At 38.2% G+C, this 23,372-nt stretch overlaps 1 protein-coding gene across 3 annotated transcripts in view; it reads right to left on the bottom strand.

Annotated features, from left to right (window-relative positions):
* Nucleotides 1-23,372, bottom strand: part of PDE1C (phosphodiesterase 1C) — a 565,059-nt gene that overhangs the window by 23,214 nt on the left and 518,473 nt on the right. The gene's annotated exons all lie outside the window — the stretch shown is intronic.

Here is a 23,372-nt window from a genome sequence, read left to right on the forward strand (position 1 = left end):
GGCTCCCTGTTAAGTCAGGTTGTGTCCCTGAAATCATTTTCCACTCCATAGCCACCAAATAACCTATCACTTTACTCAAAGTTCCGTTCGTGGGAATAATACTCAGCTTACCTAAGTTTCATTTTCTAAAACCCTTCACCCTCCCTTGCTCCCGTTCCCGGGGAACACATCAGAAATTGAGCTGGAAGATCCATGTTCAGATCAGCTTTCAAACTGACCCCTACTGTTCCAGGCTGGTGGACACATAAACCTCACTCTGGGATTTATTATAGAAATCTACCTGGCATGCTGCTCTGTGAGTGACTCAGAATTCACTCTGTAAGTGCTTTTCAATCCTGGCTCTACATTAGGATGGTCTGGGGAGTTCTAAAGAAAATATGCTGATACCTGGGCCTCCCCCTAGACATGCCATGCTGTTTCACTGATCTGGGATGGGGCCCGGGTGAGCCTGTCTGTAGCCAGGAGTGAGAAGCAGTGTACCCAGTGAATACCTGTGGAAGACATTTCTTTCAGCTGTAAGGGAAGAGTTCTTTCTTCTGAGGAACTGGCGTGCTTTATCCTCATGAATGATGTGAATCTTGTAAATTGTTTCTTTTCATTTTTATTTAGGTTTCCCGGAAACTCAGACCCAATTTACGATCTAATGCTGGGAACTGGGGAGGCCTATTCAGCCTGCATGACCGTACACTAACGTTTGCCCTGTTTGACTCAATCTACACTAGCTTGACTTCCTGCCTCTGGTTTTATTCTGCAGCCTTCATTTTTTAAAAGCAAATTGGTTACATTTATGTGATTTTAGACTTCTGAAATATTTTGTAAATGAGGTAAGGAAAATAAAAACATGAATAAACAACTACATCAGTGCTGACATTGTGCTAAGTTCCATTTTCCTCATCTATAAAAATTTTAAAACATCAATTTCAGGATGTCATTGTGAGGACCAAGTCACAGAACTTAGCAAACTGAAGTGCGATAGAGTGTGTGTTATCAGTTTATATTCAAAAGAAAGGTGTGTGTGTGTGTGTGTGTGTGTGTGTGTGTACAGTAGCTAATATGTCATCTTTGGGAGAGAAGCACTTTAAGGTCACGTATTACATTGTCCTTGACCCAGAGCATGTGAATGTTCAAGGAGTAAACAACCCAATCAGTCAGCTCAGGGCAGAGATGTCAACACAGCAGCTTGTGTGACTGGAAGTATCTTTTGACAAACGAATAGCTTTCAGATATTTCAAATTAATGTCTTTGGTTGGTTCAGCTAAAGGGCAACAAATCCAATTCATCAGGAGTCTGGAGAAGAGGATGAAAGTGACAACCAAGGCTGCCTGCCTTGGGGCAAATACACACACCTAAGACTCAGGACGTGAGGGTAGCACTAAACCCAATGATCGGCAACTTGACCTCAAGTAATTTCCCTCTGCAACATAAGATTAGCATGGCCAGGCCTAAGCCTGCCGGAAAAGGTGATTCAAAAGCCCTTGAGACCTAGCGTCATCCTTAGTAACGGTCCAACAATAGCAATGTTGTTACAACACAAGCAGGTCCCAAGGCAGAAGTGGGTGCTGAAGGCCTAAAGTAGGAAAAGTGTCTGTCAGTCTACTGTGCATTTTCACTCTCTTTCTTTTAGCCTATTGCAGTGTCTGCCTTTAGATACCCACAACATTTGATAACCGTTGCTGAGCACATCCACCAACATTTTCTCTGTGTTCCATTTAGGGGGTGGCAGAGATCAACGAGCTAAATGAATTGTTATCTTTGCCCCTTTGCAGCCTTGACAAAAGGGCATCAAGAGAAGTCCACGTTCTGCTTAGGGCTGTGGAATCTCTGAAAGTTTGGAGGGCTTCAAGCCCACCTCCTGTACTTTCCTAAGAGTTGTTTTCCAACAGTGTATAAGCTAGAGCAGCATAGGCAGAGTGTTTGATAACATTTCTCCTCCACAGTACATGAATACCATGCTTTCTTTTGTGTGACCTGATCTCTATTCATCACAAAGAACAATGATCAAAAACATAAGAGCTATTCAGACATGCAACGTTATATGGTATTTAAATATGGCCGTTTTAATAGCTGGATATGCCTTGGGATTGGGTATATGGATGAGGAGTCTGAAAAAAGGTCCACGACCTTTGACCCAGTATTCTAAGAATTCTTCCAATGGAGATATTCAGAAATGTGACAAAGCCTTATGTACAAAGAGCCCCGCTGCTGTTATTTACAACTTCAGAAAATAAAAGCATATAACTTAATTGTCCAACAGCAGACAGGTAGTTAAGTAAACTTCACTAGAGCCACAAAATGAAAAATTATGTTGCAATTGAAATTATATTAGTAAAGAGTTTTTTTTAAATGGGTAATGTTTACAATCCAATGTTATGAGAACAAACCATAATACAAAATTAAATATATTGTACTGTATGGCCTCAACTGTGTAAAAACACATAGCAAAAGAACATTGGGAAGTAAAGAACTGACACTGAATGGGGTATTACAAGTGATTTTAATTTTATTATACTTCTCTATATTTTTCAAAATAAGTTCTGTTTTTGGCTCTCAGGAAAAAAAAAGGAATTGGAAAAAAAAAGTGTTTCAATGCATGGCCGCTTGGGAGGAACATCCCAGCCTCTACAGTCATTAATAACCCAGTGGAGTTACTGCAGAGAAACAACATACAGAGGTGGTCCAGATAAGGGGGTGGTACTTGTGTAATACGCACCATCACCACTAGGGGTGCCTCTTAGTGGCTGGTTTGAAGGCTGGACGCCATTCACTATATTAAACCATGTATGTATGCTCACAAATAGGGGTAATGACTAGTCCCTAGTCAGACTCCCTATGTTTGTAGCTGGAGAGAAAGAAAATATTGCCAGGTAGCCCTTTCTACCTGAGGGAGAAGGAAAAGGAAAAAATGTTTGGAATTCAAAAACTAGCATCGTAGGAATGTAAAACCGTATCGCGGTACCCAGAAGAAAACTGAACATATGGAAGCCAGCCTAATTCCTGGAACACTGACATTTCTTACGCCTCCAAGGAGCTTCTGATAGCCCATCCACTAATCCCTCAAAAAAGATTATATGAGACGCGATACACTGTGTATATCTTCAGTGTGCAGGCAAAAGCACTTGGTACCTGGATATTGCTTGGCATTTGGAAGAATACAAAAGAGACAGATGGTTGAGTGAGTCTGGACAGCCTCCTATCTGGGACAGAACATTGACAACAATGAAAAACATTAAAGTGAAGAAAAACAGTCTTTTCATTTTTCAAATTTCAATAGAGAGGTTAACTCATTGTTTTTATTTGGTAATCAGAAGAACATACAAGTACTTATTCATTACTAGATGCTGGGGGAAAATTATACATTGAGGGACTGTCTGCCTTATCTGTGCAATAAAGATTTACAATAAACACATAATTTATTGAGACCAGTTTAGCATATTCTGTTTTACATGAATCCCTATGATTTATTTTTGCATTTAGAGATGTGAGGCTATGGCATTTGAATAGTTTCTTTTAGTACAGACCAGCATCACAGGGAACAAGACGCTTTTCTTAAAATGGATGGTCATTCTCTTGCAAATTGCAACCTGCATTTTATCTGCTAAAAACATATTTCACATCATGGAAGTACATTCTATCACTGCCATAAAATACAAAGTCCCTTTTATCATCTTCCCTTTTGGAAGAGCTTTCTCAGAACATATCTAGAAATACCTTCCTTATTCCTGAAAAGAACTATTTATTCGGCATGATTTGGATTGAGGTTCAGGGTTTTGATTCTGCTTGCCTCCCTTTTTTGAGTCTTGTTAAACATTCTTGATTTTAATCCAGACATCTCCCCGAAATCCAGCTGAACAGCAGCAAGATCTCAGGCTGAGGAGATGAGCTGAGTTGGTGGCCAGTGCCCTACTAAGGAAAGGTCTAGAGGCCCACGGTGAGGGCTTAACATCCTAAGGAGAAAAACCCTGTACAAAAATTGTGCCGTAGACTGAGAAGAGATAATAAGAGCATTATGTTAGGCTCAAAGTGAGTCACCTTACTTTGGGTAATGGATATCCCATGAGGATTTCCTTTTTCCTGCTTCTTTTCCCCAAACTATTCCCTCCTCCCCATCTACTCATACCCCATCCCTGGCCCACAACCTTTCCTCATATGGATCACACTGGAACAAGATAATTTTGTTTTTTCCATTATTTTGTGTTTCCATGTGCTAAAAAGATGCTGCAAGCAGAATGGCTTGCCTGGACAGAGGCAAAAGAAGGAATCTGCAAAAGGTATAAAAATGAGCGAAGAAAATAAGGAGAGAGAAAAAGTATGAAAAAGCGAGAGAATGCTTTGATTAGGTGGAGGGAGGAATCCGGTTGTACAGCGGGCACCAGAGTTGATAAAAACCTAACCGAGCTCTACAAATGAAAATAGCAAATATTTAAAAAAAATTTTTACAGCATATAAAATTTTATAAAAATATCATCAAAGCAAGAAAAAAGGAAAATTTATACAGTTCTATCTCTAGAATCAGTTACTGGACAATACCTATGGCTGTAGATTTTTACTATAAATCTATGCTTATTGGTGTGCGACTGTATTCTGTACCATCACACATATATCCACTCAAAGACAAGGACACTAGTACACAAATACCTACCCCAAGACAGATCACCACAGAGAAGCAAAAACTGTACAAGGGTATGCCTCCAGGGCAATCTATTGAAAAGCCATTCCATAGCCATTGGGTTTTAATGGGCTTTATTTTAAATGAGTTCTCCTGCACTGTAACCTGACAGAGAAATGCTTCTGTTGTCCAAAAGCCAGCTTCCATGAAGATACATGGGTGAGGTTCAGCAAACATGACTGAAGCTGGCCAAAGCTGACAGCCTCCAAGATGGCAATGACTGGCCTACTACAGCAAGCATTAAGCCCCAGAAATGGTGAGATCTCCCCAATGGAGGCTAAGTGTGCCCTGAGTGAGGTGAAGGGCCCACACACCACCCCTTGGTTCAGTGGATGGCTATCTAGGCTGGGTTCAAGTTCATTTAGTGAAGCCAGCCATTGTCAGTGTCAGACCGTTTCTGCTTGAGAACAGAAGCCAGAATAAATGTCAATTCATTTCAAATATGTCTGCCAATATTTTAAAGAGAAAAATGGATGAGGTGGAGGGGCATTAGTTAAAATAATCAGGACTTAATAATGTTGAAATTGACTTTCATGAACCTTTCAGTCCAGGTCTCCCACTGCACCCCACTCTTGTTCAATGTAAAAACAAGATATTCTTTTGATGAAACAATCGTTGTTTATTGCAGATTTCCTGGAGGAGCATCCAGGCTTTTGCAAATGTCCAATGAAAACATCCAGAGGACTTCTTCCCATTTTCTAAACTTCCCTGGACCCAAATTCACTTATCAGATGAACCCGGTCTAATGTCCTACAGGCTCTGTTACCATTCTAATTCTGCCATCATCTCTGTGCCCACCAGTGTGTTTGATGAGAGGAAACCTTAACAACTGACATCTGGTCTTGGCAGATAATATGTCTCTTGGTTCTCAGAGGGATATTTTATACAAATATTGTGCTGTTCATTACAATTTTTTCAAGTTCATTTTCTAAATGATAATGAGGCCTTTAATCATGGATCACTATCAATGAATTACAAATATTACTTTCCACTTATTCACAAAGAAGAGCCAATATGACATCATTATTGCCACGTTATTCCTTTAACATCCAGCTTTGCTGTGGTTCAGTACTATACCGACCATATTGGCAGAGCACTGATTCCCCATGCTGTACATATAGATGCTTTTACTCGCTTCAAGAAAGTCTATTTTGGATTTTAAATGTTACAACTTGGATTATAAATCAATCCACTGGTAATCGTGTCATCATTCCTTTTGGAAGTGAATTTTCATATAAATCCTGTTTTGGTTTGTTTCTGTTTTTTCATCTGTTTGTTTTTTTTAAACCCAAAAACCATAGAGAAGTTTTATTTTCATAAACTTGGCACTGCTAATTTCCCCCATACTACTTGCAATTTCCTGTCCCTTATAATAAGCTATCTGTGTCACTAGGGTATGTCTGCACATACTTAGAAGATAAGCCTTTAGCAATACACTTGACATACAGAAGACGTTGAGTGCGTTTTCAGGTAAACTTGAACTTTGCACTCACAGGTGGCTAGTGGAATTCAGCTGGACGGTTCTGCATGTGTTTCTTGAACGCTGACTATATGCCAGGCACTGTGGTGGGCCAGTGGTGCAAATCCTGTTGGGATGTGTGGGAATCTTGCAATAAGAATGAAGTTTATTTCCTAAAATCCCCTTTATGGGGGACATAATGCTACATACATAGGTTTTAATCTCAGAATCTTCTCTATCTCATTATGAGAAAAAGATTTTGTGCCTTTTTTCTTTTGTTTTCCTCCTTATTCCATGGGGAATGTTATGAAGTCATCTCTACCATGTAAGTCTCTGCTGAAAGGTTAAGAATAGAAGAAAACATATTACATATTCTTCCTATCTATCTAAAGAAAATTGATCCATGACGGAAGTGACATTAAAAGACCAGCAACCTTACTCCTAAAATATGGATTACAAAATTGGTCTCCATCATTTTATTTGCTGTCTCACATCTTGTGATAATAATGCTCTTTGCTTTCTATTTTTCATATTTACTAGAGGCAGCACTTCAGGTGGAAAATAAAATATAATGGCTTTAGTTCTGCAAATGAAATGAACAGATGCACTAGATTGTTCTTTGGCTCTCAGATGTCTAGATATCATTTTATTGTTTAAGTATATCAGGTCCTAAATGGGATCCTGTCAGATGTCTTCAATGCTTTTTAAAAGCTCCAGGAATGAAATGGACATAGGAAGAAAATCCATTTGAATTTAATGGGTTAGAAATGAGTCTCTTGCCTGCTGCCATAAACAACTAGGGCTCATAACCTAAGAAAGGTGGGCGTGAATAAAAGCTGGAACAAAGACTCGCCTATGGTTCAGTCATTATGGCAGCAAAACAAACTGCATCAACAAAACTTGGCTGTAGAGCTAGTTGGTGACATGGGGGCCCAAACTCAAGGGCTAACTCCATTTGTCACTTTCTACTCAGGGACATGTAGAACTGGTGGTTTGTCAATGGTGGGAATATCCCTAGTACTTTCCCCACATACCCATTAATTCTTAACTCAGGTGTGTAAGCCTTTGCTTTTTAAGTGACAATGGAACACAGAGTAAGGTGTCACAATCCGTGCAATGGAAGAATGTGTCTTCCACTTCACTGCTCAACTTGGAGGAAGCTGTTTCAAGAGAATGGAAAGACCACAGCAAGTGAGCTAGAGCTCTGGAAATACTGTTCTTCCAGTCAATACTGTTGTCTTACCAGCTCCAGTATCGATTGATAGTGCAGTAATACATTGCTTTTTATTTAAAAAAAATAGATAATTTTGCTTTTTTACTCAATGTCCCTTCAAAACACTTTCTAAGGGTTTAAAAATAAGAGGTACATGATGCTTTTGTTTTTCCACGCTGAGAGTTCCAAGCAGAATGCTATCCTAAATAAAATTCTCTTCCTACCTTTTTCCAGGTAAATTAATGACTTAAAGCAAATGTAAAACATTTCCATCTTTATTGGTGCTAGAAAAAACGGCTATATTCCTATGTCTTTTTCAAATATTGTTTAGTCTTGATTGAGTATAAAAGGGAAGCTGCACCTTTCTAGTTTGATAGGTTGCAAAGCTCTACATAGAAAAATATAGAATTGAAGTGAGGTCAAAAGTTCAGGTTCCAAGGTCAAGAACTGACATGCACTGGTTGTATTTCACTTCTATTTAAAACCACCTCAAAGAGCATAGTTTGCAAATCGATGTCCCATGCATTGAATGCAGTTAGTTCACAGGGATGTTTTCTTTGGCCAGCACTGTGTGTAACTTTCTGAATTAGTTGCCAATATTAAAAAATTTGGAGGGGGTTTATATAAAATCTTAGGTATCTAGGACCCTCATTCCCACATAGCACTGATCCCATAGCTGCCAGCCACTGCCCCCTTGGGGCAGTGCATGCCCTCCCCACTTCCCCCCTACTGCTCCTCACTGGCTCTCTGATACCCAGGTCCACGATGAATTGCCATTTATCGCAATCATTCTGATATTATAGCTTGCTGTACTCATTTACTTGACCTGCTGAGCTCCTGTTTTGAATTTGTGACCACATGACTTACTGTGGTCACTGCTAGGAAAACAGGAGGAGCAACAGAAAAATCTGTTATTACCAAGCAAAATGGAAATCTGATCTAAGAACCCTGCTCGAATATCAGTACACGACTGTGCACTCCACACCACAGAGTTCTCCAGATCTTTCTGTTGGGGAATATTTCAGTGAGACAAAAGGCCTGGTAGACGACATACACAGTCTCCTTTCTGTCTGAAGAAATACCAACATTTTGCCTTAGTACTGAGAGGAGTTTTTAAATGTTTGCTTTTGTGTTTTCCATGTGGAAATTAAATCTGCAACGAGGAATAGAGTTAAGCCTACCGTCCAGCTCTGTCTCTCTTCCTATTTGTATTCCTCTTCCATCACCAGCCTATTCATGTGATTTACCCTTAGGAAGGACTCAAAGATTCCTCTGTGAACCACAATTCCATTTTAAGAATCAGTTTCATTCAAATCACACCACTTAGATCTACAAAATTCCTTGACTTGCACTCCACTGGATCCCATTCTTGATTTGGTTTCAGGGGGCTGTATTTTTCGTCTCTTTCCCTGTGACATCCACTATTCTTATTTTTGATTCGTGCTATTAATCATCTCCTATCTGGCATTTCTAAAGGCTCATTAAAATGAAAAAAAAATTATTGGACATATCTCCCTGATACTAATTCCCTTAGCACTTCCCTGAATAGAAAGAAGAACAATTAGGTCAAACCATAAATATTCAAAAGAAGAGGACCAGCCAGTGGCAAAAATTTCAGTAACCACTTAGTCATGGATGCTACTCAGTGAAAACACTGGGTTTCCCACCTGAACAACACGGTCACGAGCTGAAACATTCAGGTTTGTATTAACGAATGCACAGGTAAATTAAGCATCAAATAAAGAAGAGGAAAATCTCCTTTTTTATAAAACAGAAAGTATTTCATATTATATAAATGGAAAGAAAAGCATGGGAACAATTTCTAAGTCTGAAAGAAAGCTGGAGAGAAAGAACGTTCCTGACTCAGGAAAGGAACAACCAGAGACTGAAATCATCATCTTAGCTGCGATGAAGGCCAGCTTGGCTGCATCCACCATCAGCAACCAGTGCAAAAATAACAACACATAAAGAAATACAGTGGCAATTCCTGTGTGTGTGGCTTTCTCAGGCCTCTCTCGGCGTTTCCAGGATGTCCGTTCCCATCAGGCCAGACAGGTGCCTTGAAAGCCAGGGCATTAGCAAAGGATTTTGAGGAAGTCCCTTCATGTGTTTTTTCTGTTTGTGCAAAAATCGGAAGTTGTGTTGTTTGCTTGGGCTGGGGGGATTCCCCCAGAGTTCTAAGACCTCAAACCAGCTCCCAGAAAGTCATCTCCTGGGAGGAGATGGCATGAGAGAAGGCCAAGTGCAGGGGTGGGGCTTGTTTCTGAAAGTTGTACACCTTCCCCAGATACAGGTCTTTGTGGAAGGAGAAGAGAATGAAGAAGCTCAGCTAAAATGATGCAAGACATTGGCAGCCTCTCTTATTGTCTATGAGGTGTGTTTTACTCTTCTGAATCTGAAAAAAAGAAAAAGAAAAGTGTCAATGCTGCCTTTCCCCCCCGCTTCTCAACCCTCCAGGTCTGAGAAGAAAATCTGAGGGACAAAAAAAAGAGGGCTCAATTACACATTTCAATGCTAGTCACTGCTGTCTCCTTTGTAACACAATCCTTCTATTCATAAAGGGGAAATCTCAGTGGAGAATTTTAAACACTGGTTACACTGGAAGCCTTAACAGTTGCTTTAAACTAAAGCATCAAATATTTGGTCCATGCAGTATGGGTTTTAAGACGCCTTATTTTGCAATCAGAATGACAGTGACTGCCAGATCGGATCTGGTCAATTTGCCTCAGGAGTTAGTGGGATTGGATTCATCTAATCCCAATCATTTCCATACCAAAGCCAATGTTCCTCTATCAGGATTCATAGCTATCTGCAGGAAGATGTTCTGCCCCAGACTATAGACTCCTTGAAGGCAGGGAAAATATCTTATCTTTATAACTCTTTTTGCATGTAGTGCAATGCCTGACACACAGCATATGCTTAACAAATGCTTCCCCAAAAGATTCAAAGCAAGATGCGCCCCAGCTGAAATCACTGTGCAAATGGATAAATCACCTGAAGTCTCTATGGGGCCTGGAGTGAGGTGGTGGAAGAAGACCAAGATTGAAACAGGACTCATGAATGGAAATAAACAACCTTGGATTTTCTTTTCACCTGGCTTATTCGATAACCTCAACAGACTTGGACAGGATTTTTAAAAAGCAAACAAACATAAATTATGATGATTATGGTTGCTTCCCCTAAGTGCTGTGTGCTCTCCAAGTCAGCATGCCTCAGAGTGAGAGAGGATTCCCTCCTACGCAAGGTTCCAGAGGGACAGGAGACTTTAAAAAGAATAACATCATCATCTCCAGAAATGTTAGGAGTCATTAGAGGACAAGGAAATTTTCCATTCAACTTTAAAGACTAACACTCTCCTAAATAAGACTTGGTCGAAATTAGGTACAAACCAGTTGGAAGACAGGAGAGCCCTTTCCGATCTATTGTAATTACGGTCAATTCTCAAATTTTCAGGGGCCACTGACCCAGACCTCCTGCGGTTCCTCTTTCTTCATTCTGGTCTTGTGAGTGTTTACTCTCCATTAGCACCTTCACCCATTTGGGAGAAATAACAGAAAAAAAGAAAAACTTCTGGCCAATCACTTTACTCTGATTCTGGTAGGATCGGTGAGGGAAGTTGCCAGTTGCCTCACTGGAACTTGCCAGGGAGGGAAAGAGGCGAAACAAAAGCTGAAATCATGGATTAGAAATTTTTCATTGTTTCTGATTGTCTCTATGTAGTTTGGGCCACAAGGGAATTGCAAGACAGGGCCCCTTAGTGCTCTGGCCCTGTCATTATCAATTTGGGGTCATAGGTAATGAGACTCCTTTTAGATGGTCATTATAGTATTAATCACCTTAAGAGATGTCCCCAGGCCCTCACATATAAAACCCAATATATGGTTATGATGATATAAGGTTAATCTTTTACTAAATGATAGATTGGTCGGAAGGAAGTGAGGAGGGATAGCTGGAGATGGCTGACAAGGACCACTGTTACACCCAATGAGCTCCAATTTGCCAAGAAGGAAAGTGATGCACCTCCTGTGTCATATAGCCTGGGTTAGCAGAGGCCCGCTGTCCAGACTGTTGTGTCTCAGAGATGGAAGAGGTACATCCAGGGTGTGTGAATGGAACCCAAAGGCCCCTGAGAGGAGCTCTTCCTCCCTTGCTAGTCATTGCTTATGGGTGAAATGGTGGAGTGGCCGGCTATGGAACTCTACGCCCCCCTCCTCGGCCTTCTGGTCAAGCGACAGAGGAAAGGAGTCGGTCAAGGAGCGGCGAAAAGGGGTAAATAAAGGCGGCCTGTATGTTTAAGCTGTGCCTGTGTTCACTGTCATTAAATACGCCCACATTAAAGAACAAGAGGCAGATACTCTGCAGCTGGGTCTGTGACCTGAGCGACTGTTCCCAGCCTTCCCAAACACGTGCTTTCTCTAAAAAACTTCCTCTTAGGGCACTCACCCCTATGGTGACTAGTTTCGTATCTATCTGCAGGAAGATATTCTACCTCAGACCGTAGACTCCTTGAGGGCAGGGAAAATATCTTATTTATCTTGATAACTCCTCTTGAATGTAGTACAATACCTGACACATGGCATATGCTCAACAAATCATTAGTTTTTCATTGAAAGGAAGTGAACTGAATAAGCATGAAGTGGATGGGACAGATAAAGGTGTAATGATGCATAGGAAGTCTCTCTCCAACCTTTTTCTAATCCTGACTTTCATAGTGTGACGTAAAAAGGAAATCATAATTACATTGATTTTACAATTTATTCAACAGCAAATTACAATATGTCAAAAATGTATACTCCTTATGAAGAAATAGCCCCACTGTGCATGGCTCTTTGTGGGACTAAGCTCCCAGAGAAAAGAGCACCTGCCATCCAGGTGGCTTTGACATGGTTTGTAAATCTCCTCACTCCACACTTCCTCTCCTAAACCTCAAATGGCGTAGACTTGCTCTGTTGTGTTTTGGTTTCGTGTATATGTTTTCAATGTAAACTAAAATTGCATAAGCATTTAAAACAAAAATTGGGTAAGACTACGAAGTATATAAAAATGAGGATCTAAAAACAAAATGTGAGAAGTCACTCTATTGATCCGATTTACACGACTCTTTTTGTTACAGCTGCTTTGAATTCCACTGATTGTAAGTCTATGTTGGCTTGGCCACAAAAAGTGGTTAAACTCCCTCATCTTTTTAAGAGTGACTGATGAACTGAAATGGAAAATATCTTCACCCAACTTGAGAAAATTCAAGAAAATATCTAAATAAGTGCTACCTCCTCACCCGCCCCTGGAAGAAAGACTTCTCACATCTCATAGAGGGGTAGCCATGGGGGCTCTGAAGCCTGAAGTGTGTGGTATATGAATTCACAGAAATGTATTTACTCTAAGGGAATGAATAGCAAAGAATGTTTCAGCAACTTAATTTAGAAAATAGGAGATGGAGACTTACAACGACGTGGCCTTACTCCTCCCTTCCCAGGCTACTCCTGAAGGTAAGTGGAGATGCTACAGAAAACCATTTGGTTTAAAGATAGTTGTTTTAAAAAGAGGCTTAAAGTTCGAGTTTGATTTGACTCTAAAAATGTGTTTAGCAATCATAATGTTTATTACTAGATCACAAGCTGACCATCTGTGAGGCAGGCCTCATAGAATCTGGCACTGGGTTTTAAAAACATCTGTAAACACTTTTATTTTTCAGTTTCTTGGGTTTGATATTTTTACAGCCTGATTCAACTATCACCCAAGCTCAAAAGTAAGCTGACTTGGCTGAGCACAGAGCTGGGATTTAAATCAGATTTTCAAGTCCCAGAAACCCTTCCAGAGCTGCCTCTCTATGGAGTCAACTTTCGACGAAAACAACAAAGTGATACTGTAAGCAACAGAAAGAGTTGTAAAAGGCTAAATAGGAAAACAACAAAACCCAGGGAAGAATAAGTGTGGTAAAACCAACCCCAATTTTAAACGTTGAGCAGTAGGATTTCTGTGGGGCTTATAAGCAGGTCTTGGTTTGGTTTTGTTTCTTAATAATGAGGAAATACTAAAAACAAAAAAACATTGTCTGAGAGATAGCTGTTAAGATTTACCCAGGCATTGTTTTCACTCTTCTAGGTCATAAGTGCAAGACAGGTATTTTAAATGGTTACCACCAAATACCACAACATATGCATCCATGCTTTCTCCTTGCCCCAAATGACAGAGGATATGATTATATTAGGATTATTCTATATTAATTTTACTGCTTATAATACCAACGCTATAGCCCTGCTAAGATGGGTGGATTGTTGGATGGATGAATGGATGGATGATGGATGGATAGAATAAATAGATGATAGATAAATTTGTAGGAATATAACTTCCTGAAACCTTGCCTATGCCATCATTTCCTAAAATTTGCCCATTGGATCCAAATATAAAGAATAAGTACTGTACAAAGGGTAGTAGTTCTTAGGTTCAACCTTTGTGATTTTTCTTCATCTTTTCTTTTGATCCTTGGAATCTGTGCTATCACTGAGAATAATGATCCTCTTAACTTTTATTCTTTAACCTTGCTGGCTCCTCTCTTCCTTTATGTAGCATGGCTTTTCTTTCCAAACTGAAAATACGTGAATGTTTCCGTTCTTCTGTCCTACATTGTCCAAAGGTATTTTACTGCCATTCCTCTCTGTATCAAGAACCTAGTACTTTTTTTTGCGGTATTTGGGCCTCTTACTGTTGTGGCCTCTCCCGTTGCGGAGCACAGGCTCCGGACGCGCAGGCTCAGCAGCCATGGCTCACGGGCCCAGCCGCTCCGCGGCACGTGGGATCTTCCCAGACTGGGGCACGAACCGTGTCCCCTGCATCGGCAGGCGGACTCTCAACCACTGCGCCACCAGGGAAGCCCTGAATCTGCTATTTTTGAAGCTAACAAGAAACCAGAGATTAAGGAAGTCCTTCTGAGAAAGTTAAGTGAGGCTGGGATTTTAGGTCTGAAACATTCTGACTGCTCTTCGTCTTCTTCTCTATTTTATTAGTTCAGGAAAAACAATAAAAGATTCAAAATGAATGAAAGAAAAAAACAAACATTTATTCTCATGTTTTCACTGCAGCTCCAGGGTATAGAATAAAAATGGCATATATTGTAGAGGGCGAATACTTATGAAATACAGATATCATCACGTGGAGATCAGGCTGTCCTTTGGTGGAAAAGGCTAAGAATAAACACAAAGAAGGAGCTTCAATACTTGCTTGACATTGCATTTTTAACAGCTCTCCTAGCTTGTGGGCGACTAGAAAAAAAATGGCGTTAACAATGGAGACATCTCTGGCTCCTGGTTTTGGCACATATTTCAAAGGCGGCTGTTATTTTAAAGAATTTTTTTATAATGCTAATAGAGTTTCTTTTGACAAATGTATTGTTACTTGTGTTTCTCCAATCACTTGCAAAGAATCTGACAAAATACAATTTTTCTAGGGGGAGAACAGAGAAATATTTATTTCATGAATAGTAAAAAGTTAATTTTAATCCTGAACATCAGTATTAAGAAAAAAAAGACAAATCACATTTCCCCAGTAGTTCAAAAATTATAATCCTCTCTGTCAAACCAGGTTCCTTTAAAAATACAATGGTGGGCTTCCCTGGTGGCGTAGTGGATGAGAGTCCGCCTGTCGATGCAGGGGACACAGGTTCGTTCCCCGGTCCGGGAGGATCCCACATGCCACGGAGCGGCTGGGCCCGTGAGCCATGGCCGCTGAGCCTGCGCGTCTGGAGCCTGTGCTCCGCAACGGGAGAGGCCGCAACAGTGAGAGGCCCGTGTACCGCAAAAAAAAAAAAAATACAATGGTACATTAAGAGTGTAACGAAATGTCTAGAAGATAGAGTGAAACAATGAAAGCTTATACACCAATAACTGCAAGGGAAAAGTTGTTTAAAAATATTAATTTCGTCATTAACAAAGAGTACACAATATAGTTTTATGTGACATTTCTACTATGTAGTTATTTGGTAAGAGACTGGAATCTAAACAGCTATGTGAAAAGCATGAATTGACTTTAGAAGTTTTCTTTAGTAGAACACAATTTAATTATTTTAAACCCACCAATCTTACATTGTATTATATATATGTATATATACATAGATACACACACAATACATATATATATATATATATATATATATATATATACACACAATATACATACATACATATATATGTATATACACACACACAATTTCAGTTGCTGTTTGATACTACAAATGTGAATTTCAATAACACAAAACCTACAGGAAGATAATAATTGTTGCATGTCACCTTGTTCCTTTATAATCCACCATGAGGCTATGTATTATATACCCTCCTTAAAAAGCACAAGGATATTCACTGAACCTAAAACTATACTAAAAACACATTGGTTTGAAATGGATGATCGTAACCAAAGAGCTAACTGTTCTGATTCACTGTGACTCATCAATGCTAGAACCATGTGGATGTCAATGGCTTCTGTACCTCCATGCTCTCAAGTGTATCATCCACAGCAAAAAGGAACAAAGAGGTTTTCTGAGTTCACCCCATTTGACCACTTCCAACCCACGTATAATGGATTGGTTAATAGTTTTCCCCAAAATCCATCCAAAAAAATTATATTGGGTTTCAGTATTGCTGCACTCACAACAACTCTTGTTGGGTCAACCTACAGCATGGCTTCAAAAATCAATTAGAAAATGGCACTGAAGTATATAAATCAAAAATTTTAAGCAACAAAACCTTTTAGAATCTAATTAGGGGATCTTATCTAGATGCATAAGAATAACAGGCATCTAAAAACAATACTGCAATGCTCTCATACATTTATCAACTTTTTGTTGTTTTCCTTTGACAGGGACATTGCAGTGGAGGGTTAAGACACTTGGGTTATCACACTACTTGAGAAAATAAGGCATAAGATATTTTTAAAAGCAAATATTTCATGCCTCTTTCTTGCTAAACCACAGCATGTACTCACTGTTGATGCTCCATGTGTTGATACATATAAATATGTTAAGTAAATGGGTCACAAGAGTTTTCATGGACAAATGGCTAAGGGAAATGGGATATTAATCAGAACATGTGTTGTTATGATGACTTATCTTAACTGGGACCCAGGGCACTCCAGATGTTTGGTCCCTGTACACTCATGAAAAATAACCCATATGGATCCTAGATTCTCATGTGGAAGGCAATGCCTTCATTAAAGAAACAGACCTACATTTGTCAATACATAGAAGGCTACAGTGAGATATCTTCCCAGAACTAAGAAATAATATTATCCTCTGAGAAGGAAGCGAGTAAAAAATCCAAAGGACGGGATTAACTATTTGTAGAAACTACCTCAAGACAGTAGTGTTGACATCAGTGGCATAATCAATGAAGTGTGTTGCAAATCAATCATTGCTAAAAATAGTTAAGCCCTACAGTCTTACAGGTTTAATTTTTAAAGTAAACTAGAAAGGACTCAAGGTTACCGTTATAGTGTAGCACCATCTTGGGTATGAGAGAAAAGGACAGGGTACCAGCTAGTATCCCCAGAACTGTTCACCATCTTTGGCCTATTTTACCCACCAGAGTTCATGATCTGGGCATAATTTTGGGAGGTATGCAAAGCTTGTGATAATATGTTAGGAAAAGAAAATAAGAGAGAAAAAGTTTGAGGACTGTTGCCTTAAAAACAAAGAAGTTTCATCAAGATCAAGGTCCAGACATGCCATCAAGGATGACTGAAAATGAACAAGAATGAGAATCTACCCCAAGATATCAACATATCTGATACTGAATGTGAGATCCAAAAGGAGACTAGACATAAAAGGGGTGCCACGGAGGGCTGCCTCTTGCACTGTCTGTATCTAGTGTACACAAGATGGTCCCTATTCACCCTTCTTGGCAGATCCATCCCAATGGTAGAGACAGACATTTCAGGATATTCTACCTTGAAGTCACAATTCATCAACTAACTTCCCGTACATTATCAGCTTAGCAGGCAACTTTCTGATATGATTTGACTTCCCCAGTAGGTTTTCCTTTGGGAGAAAGAAACCGCTGACTGGCCAGTAGATGTGAGCATTCCAGTGTACGTGAAGGATATATTTCACAGTAAACTAGCAATCAAAACCACACATTGGTCACAAGTATTCATTTTAGTGTCAACAAGTCTTCTACAGCATAATCCACCCTTCATTGACTGTCAATGTGGAATTCCTTCATCTGACGATGTCAAAAATAAGAAGTCCATATACATGTGGATCTATTTCTAGACCCTCTATTCCACTCCACTGACCCATTTGTCTATCTCAATGCCAATACTGTACTGCCTTGATTATTATAGCTTTATAAGTCTTGAAATCAGGCCTACCTGTTTAGTCCTCCAATTTTTTCCTTCTTTTCCCAAGTTGCTTTGTCTATTCTGAGTGATTTGCATTTCCATATACATTTTAAAACCAGCATGTCAATTTCTACCCAAAAAGCCTCCTAGGATTTTAATTGAGATTGCATGGAATCTATAGATCAATTTAGAAAGAACTTAAATTTCAACTATCTCTGGAAAATTCCCCAATATTTGGAAACTAAGAATATATTTCTAAATGATCCTTAGATCAATGTAGAAATTAAAATAAAATTAGAAAATATTTTGAGATGAATGTGAATAAAAATGCAACAAATCAGAGTTTGTGGCATGTTACTAAAATAGTATTTAGAGGGAAATATACAGCATTAAAGGCCTATATTAGAAAAGGAAAAATATCTCAAATCAATGACATTAACTTCCACTTTAAGAAACTAGAAAAATAAGGCAAACCAAACCCAAAAGCAAGCAGGAGAGGAAATAATACAGATCAGATCAGAATCAATGAAATAGAAACAGAAAAACAATGGAAAATATTAATGACAATGATTAATAAAATTTATTAACCTCTAGCCAGACTGGTCAGGAAAAAAAGAGAGAATACACAAATCACCAATATAAAAAATGATAAAGACAACATCACTATAAATTCTATAGCTATTAAAAAGAAAATAAAACAATATGAACATTCTATGACAATGTAATTCCATTGTGACCTGTGAACATTCTTTGTATGACTTGAATCATTTTACATTTATTGGGACTTGCTTTACGTCCCCAAATGTAATCTATATTTATAAATGTCCTATGTGCACTTGAAAAGAATATGTATTCTCATACTGTGGGTGTTCTGGGAAGGCCAATTAAGTCAAGTTGGTTGATAATGTCATTCAAGTCTTCTTTTCCTCACTGATTTTATATATACTTAGCCTGTTGATGATTGAGAGAGGGATGTTAATGCTTCCAAATAGAATTGTGTATTAAAATTTTTTTACACTTCATTTCATGCATTTTGGTACATAAATGTAAAGGATTATTATATCCTCTTGATAAATAGACTTTATCATGAAATGAAACTCCTTTCTCTGGTGATAGTGTTTGCTATGAAATCTACTTTATCAGGTATTAATATAATCATGCAAGCTTTCTTTTGATTACTGTTAGCTTGGCACACCAATTTCCATCCTTTTATTTTTGGGTTTTTGTGTCTTTTAATATAAAGGCAGAATATACTTGGGTCTTACAATCAGAAAATTTCTGCCTTTTATTTGGGCTGTTTAGGCCATTTACATTTAATGTGATAACTGATATGCTTAGTGTTAAGTCTATATTCTTGCTATTTGTTTCCTATTTGTCTCATCTATTCTTTGTTCTTTTCTTATTCTTTTTCTACCTTTTTTGGATTAATTATTCTTATGATTCCATTTTATCTCTTTTGGCTTATTAGCTATATGTCATTATCTTGTTATTTTAGTAATTGCTTTAGAGTTTACAGTATATGCTCTTAATTTATCTCAATCTATTGGGTTGGCCAAAAACCCGAATGAACTTTTTGGCCAATCCAATACCTTCAATTGATATTATATCACTTCATGTATGATAGTAGAACTTTACAATAGCATATTTACATTTCTCCCCTTCTCACTTTTATGCTATTGCTGTCATACATTTTAGTTTTATATATGCTATAAACTCAGTAATATATTATTATTCTGTTCAAATAGTCAATTATTTAAATAGTCAAGATATTTAAATGATAAGAAAAAATATTGTATATTTATCCATCTAGTTACCATTTTTAGTGCTCCTCATTTCTTTGGGTGGATCCATATTTCCATCTGGCATATCCATCCTTCTGCTGTTCTTTAACATTTTTTGTAGTGTAGGTCTACCAGTAATGAATTCTTTCAGTTTTTAATATCTGAAAGATATTACTGCTGGGTATAAAATTCTTGGTTGAATTTTTCCCCTTAGCACTTTAAAGATGTTGCTCCACTGTTTTCTCACTTGCATTGTTTCTGATGAGATATCTACTGTTATCCTTATCTTTGTTCATCTCTCCATATGTATCTTTTTTTTCTCTAGCTGTTTTTAAAATTTTTCTCTTCATTACTGGTTTGGAGTAATTTGATTATAATATGCTTTTGGTGTAATTTTCTTTATATTCCTTGTGCTTGTGTTTTATTGAGCTTCTTAAGTCTATGGACTTATAGTTTTCATCATTTGGCAAAATATTAGCCATTATTTCATCAAATATTCTTTCCTCCTTTCCCTCTTCTTTACTTTAGGGACTCCACTTACACATACATTAGGCTGTTTGAAGGTGTCTTACAACTCATTGATGCTCTTTACAATTTCTATTCTTGTTTTCTGTGCTTCATTTCAGATAGTTTCTATTGCTAATTCTCACTACACTTTTCTTCCAAAATGTCTAATCATATCCAGTGTGTTTATCATTAATCCCATACAATATTATTTAGTTAATACCATCCAGTATATTTTTCATATCAGACACTGTAGTTTTCATATCTAGACATTTGATCTTTTTTATATCTTTCATGTCTCTACTTAAACATATGGGCTACAGTTGTAAGAATTGTAAGAACTACTTTAATGCTCTTGTCTGCTAATTCTAACATCTGTTTCAGTTCTGGGTTGATTTCAATTGGTTGTTATTTTCCTCTTATTATTGGTAGTGTTTTCTTCCTTCTTTGCATGTCCAGTAAATTTTGATTGGATGTTAGATATTGTGAATTTTAGCTTGCTGGGAGTGTGTATACACACACACACACACACACACACACACACACACACATGCTTTATCCTGGGATGCAGTTACTTGGAAACACTTTGATCCTCTTATATCTTGATTTTAAGATTTGTTAGGTGAGCCTAAAGCAACATTTAGCCTACAACTAATTATTCCCCTGCTAAGGCAAGACAATTATGAGTATTCTACCCAATTCCCTTTAAATTCCAATTCCCTTTAAATTATGAGGTATTCTAGTCTGGCTAGTAGGAATAGGCACTTTTATTGCTCTGTGTGAAGTGTGAACATCAGGACTGTTCTTTCTAAACCTCTTGAATGGTTCTTTCCTGGTCTCAGGTGGTTTCCTCATTGAGAGTCAATTAGTACTCTGATGAATACTCTTCAGATTTCTACAGTTCTATCTCTCTTCAGTTCTATCCTCTCTTGTGTTTTATCCCATTAATTATAGCTGCCTTGGTATCCTTGGATCCTTAGTCAACTCCTCAACACAAGGAATCCATCAGGTCTGCCTGGAAACCCTCTCAATGCAGTAAGCTGAGGCAATCATCGGGCTTACTTCATTTGTTTCTTGTCTCTTAGAGAGCACTGTCTTCATTTCTTGATGCCCAATATTTCTTGATGTCTTCATTTCTTGAAAAGCCATTCTTCCACATATGTTGTCTTTTTTTAAAAATTGTTTCAGGTGGAAGGGTAAACCTAATTCTTGGTAGCCCTCTTTGCAGAAGCAGATGTCCATGGATTGTATTTTGTCCACTCCACTCTTCACAACTGACTTACATTTCATGAACTGACATCTTTAACATTCCAATTCCCAGAACATTCAATAAAGGAAAAATTCCTGCTGAACTCCCTCCCTGGGACTTGGTAAATAACCTTGCAGGGCCTAATTATAGAGAATCATTTGAGAGACACAAACAGTGTCTATCTCTTATATCTCTGTTAATGTAGTCACGTAAAGTTAAGGGCAAATTCATATTTCTGGGCAACTATAAAAATTATAGCTATGCTGTTTCAAACATGACTAAAAACACACTGAAAATAATTCATTCATGTGGCACCCCACAAGTCTCCCAAAAACTTAGCCTCTGAGAGAATCTTGGCTCAGAAACCTAGATCTTTTTATGTTAGTACATTTCTCCCTAAGAAACAAGGTATTTTCAAAGAGCATTCATTCTTTGAAGTCAGTTAGAAAATTAGTGCTGCAGGGTACTAAACAGTACTTTAGTAGCCTGACAGAGATAATGTACAACTGCAATGTGTTCATTTTGCCAGGATGTAATTTACCCTTTCAGCACATGTTCCTTCCTTCTGTGTGTGCCTCAGCTCATTAGAGTTTGGGAATAGCCAACTGTAGTCTAGTTTCCATTGAGTTTCCTTCTGAATGCATAGAATATTAAACTTCAAAACATAGTGGGTTTGATCACACTGGGCACCGAGTTGTGCTTGGATACTCCCTTTCAAAAATTAGAGCTGGTTCCCAGGGGTTGGATTAAGGGTAGGAGCATTAAAAATAGTTAAATTGACTCCCTCTGGTCATCAGATGTAATAAGATCCATTAAAAAGAAACGTTCAAAAAGTACCTGTTTGTTACTAGATAGTTTCTAAAAATCAATATATCTACTGATATGCATATCATTTAAAATTTTTTCTAAAGTAGAGAGTTTTAATGCAATGGAGAAGGGGTATATGAAGCTGATCAAATTCTTTTCCACTTCATGCCACTAAGAAATAACTTTAGTCCTGATAGGATTTTGGGCTAAGATAACACAATTAACTAAAGCCCAATGATCTAAGTCCTGATGACACCAAAGCAATGATAATGACTGATGTCGTGTTAGCCCATCAATGAAATTAAAATACAAAGTTTTTCATGCCCAGACTTACAAGTATATGGACACACCAGACTCAATTTGAATCAGTGGAAGGTTGGAGTTATGGAGGGAAAAAGGATAGACATCAGAAAATGTCCCTTCTTTATTTACTGCATCCTGTTCACTGCCCTATGGGATCAAGAATCCTGTTCATTAAATAATCAAGCTTTATGCTTATTTGTACAATAGAACAAAATATCTATTTCATCACTTCACCCCACCAAAAAAAAAAACAGTTTAATTATTTAAAATACTGGTGATAATTCAGTTAAAAAAGACACAGGTAAAATAAAAGGGAGTAATGAAGGTGATAAAATTTAACCTACAATGCTCACATGAATACATTACAACAGTTATTTATAGCACAATACAAACATACAAAAAGATTCAAGACCCCATGTTAAAGATCTGGGAATTGGTTTATTCTGGGCTTTTATGCTGTAGGAATTCAGACGGGTCAGTCACTGGATATAGGATGGGTCAGGTGTCCAGGTGCTGGCTTTATAACTAACAGCATTCTCCTCTACTGTACCTATTCTGGCTTGTGTTACCTTAACTTGGGTCTAATGATGTCTGGGACTTGAACAAACCATACCCATAACAGAGTCTGGCTAAGAGACTGTCATTCTGAATCCTATTTTATCTCCATGTAATTCATGTCTTAGTCACAATTATTCAAGGAGGGTATGTATTAAGCAAGTGGTTTCCATTTGCATAAACAATTTGGTAAAAAAATTGGACATGTGTGTTCCCCAGATATTATGTGATAAGACACCTGGGGCGAGTTATTTGAATGATCTTCAAAGAAAGAACTGATTTCATGCATATGGGTAAAGAGAGCATATCACAATGGCTTAGAGATGAAAACTAAAGGCAATTCTCTCTTTTTAACAGATGTATGAGTTGTATTCAAATTTCTTCTTACTCCTCAACCTGATTACCCTGCATTTGTTCTTCTCTGACTAACCAAACTACTCAAAGAATAGCTTAGCATCTAATACAACGTCTGCAGGGAGGTATGGTTCAAAGAGTCTGAGATGCTAACA

Source organism: Phocoena phocoena, chromosome 9 (assembly GCF_963924675.1).
Source record: "Phocoena phocoena chromosome 9, mPhoPho1.1, whole genome shotgun sequence".
Classification (NCBI taxonomy): Eukaryota; Metazoa; Chordata; class Mammalia; order Artiodactyla; family Phocoenidae; genus Phocoena; species Phocoena phocoena.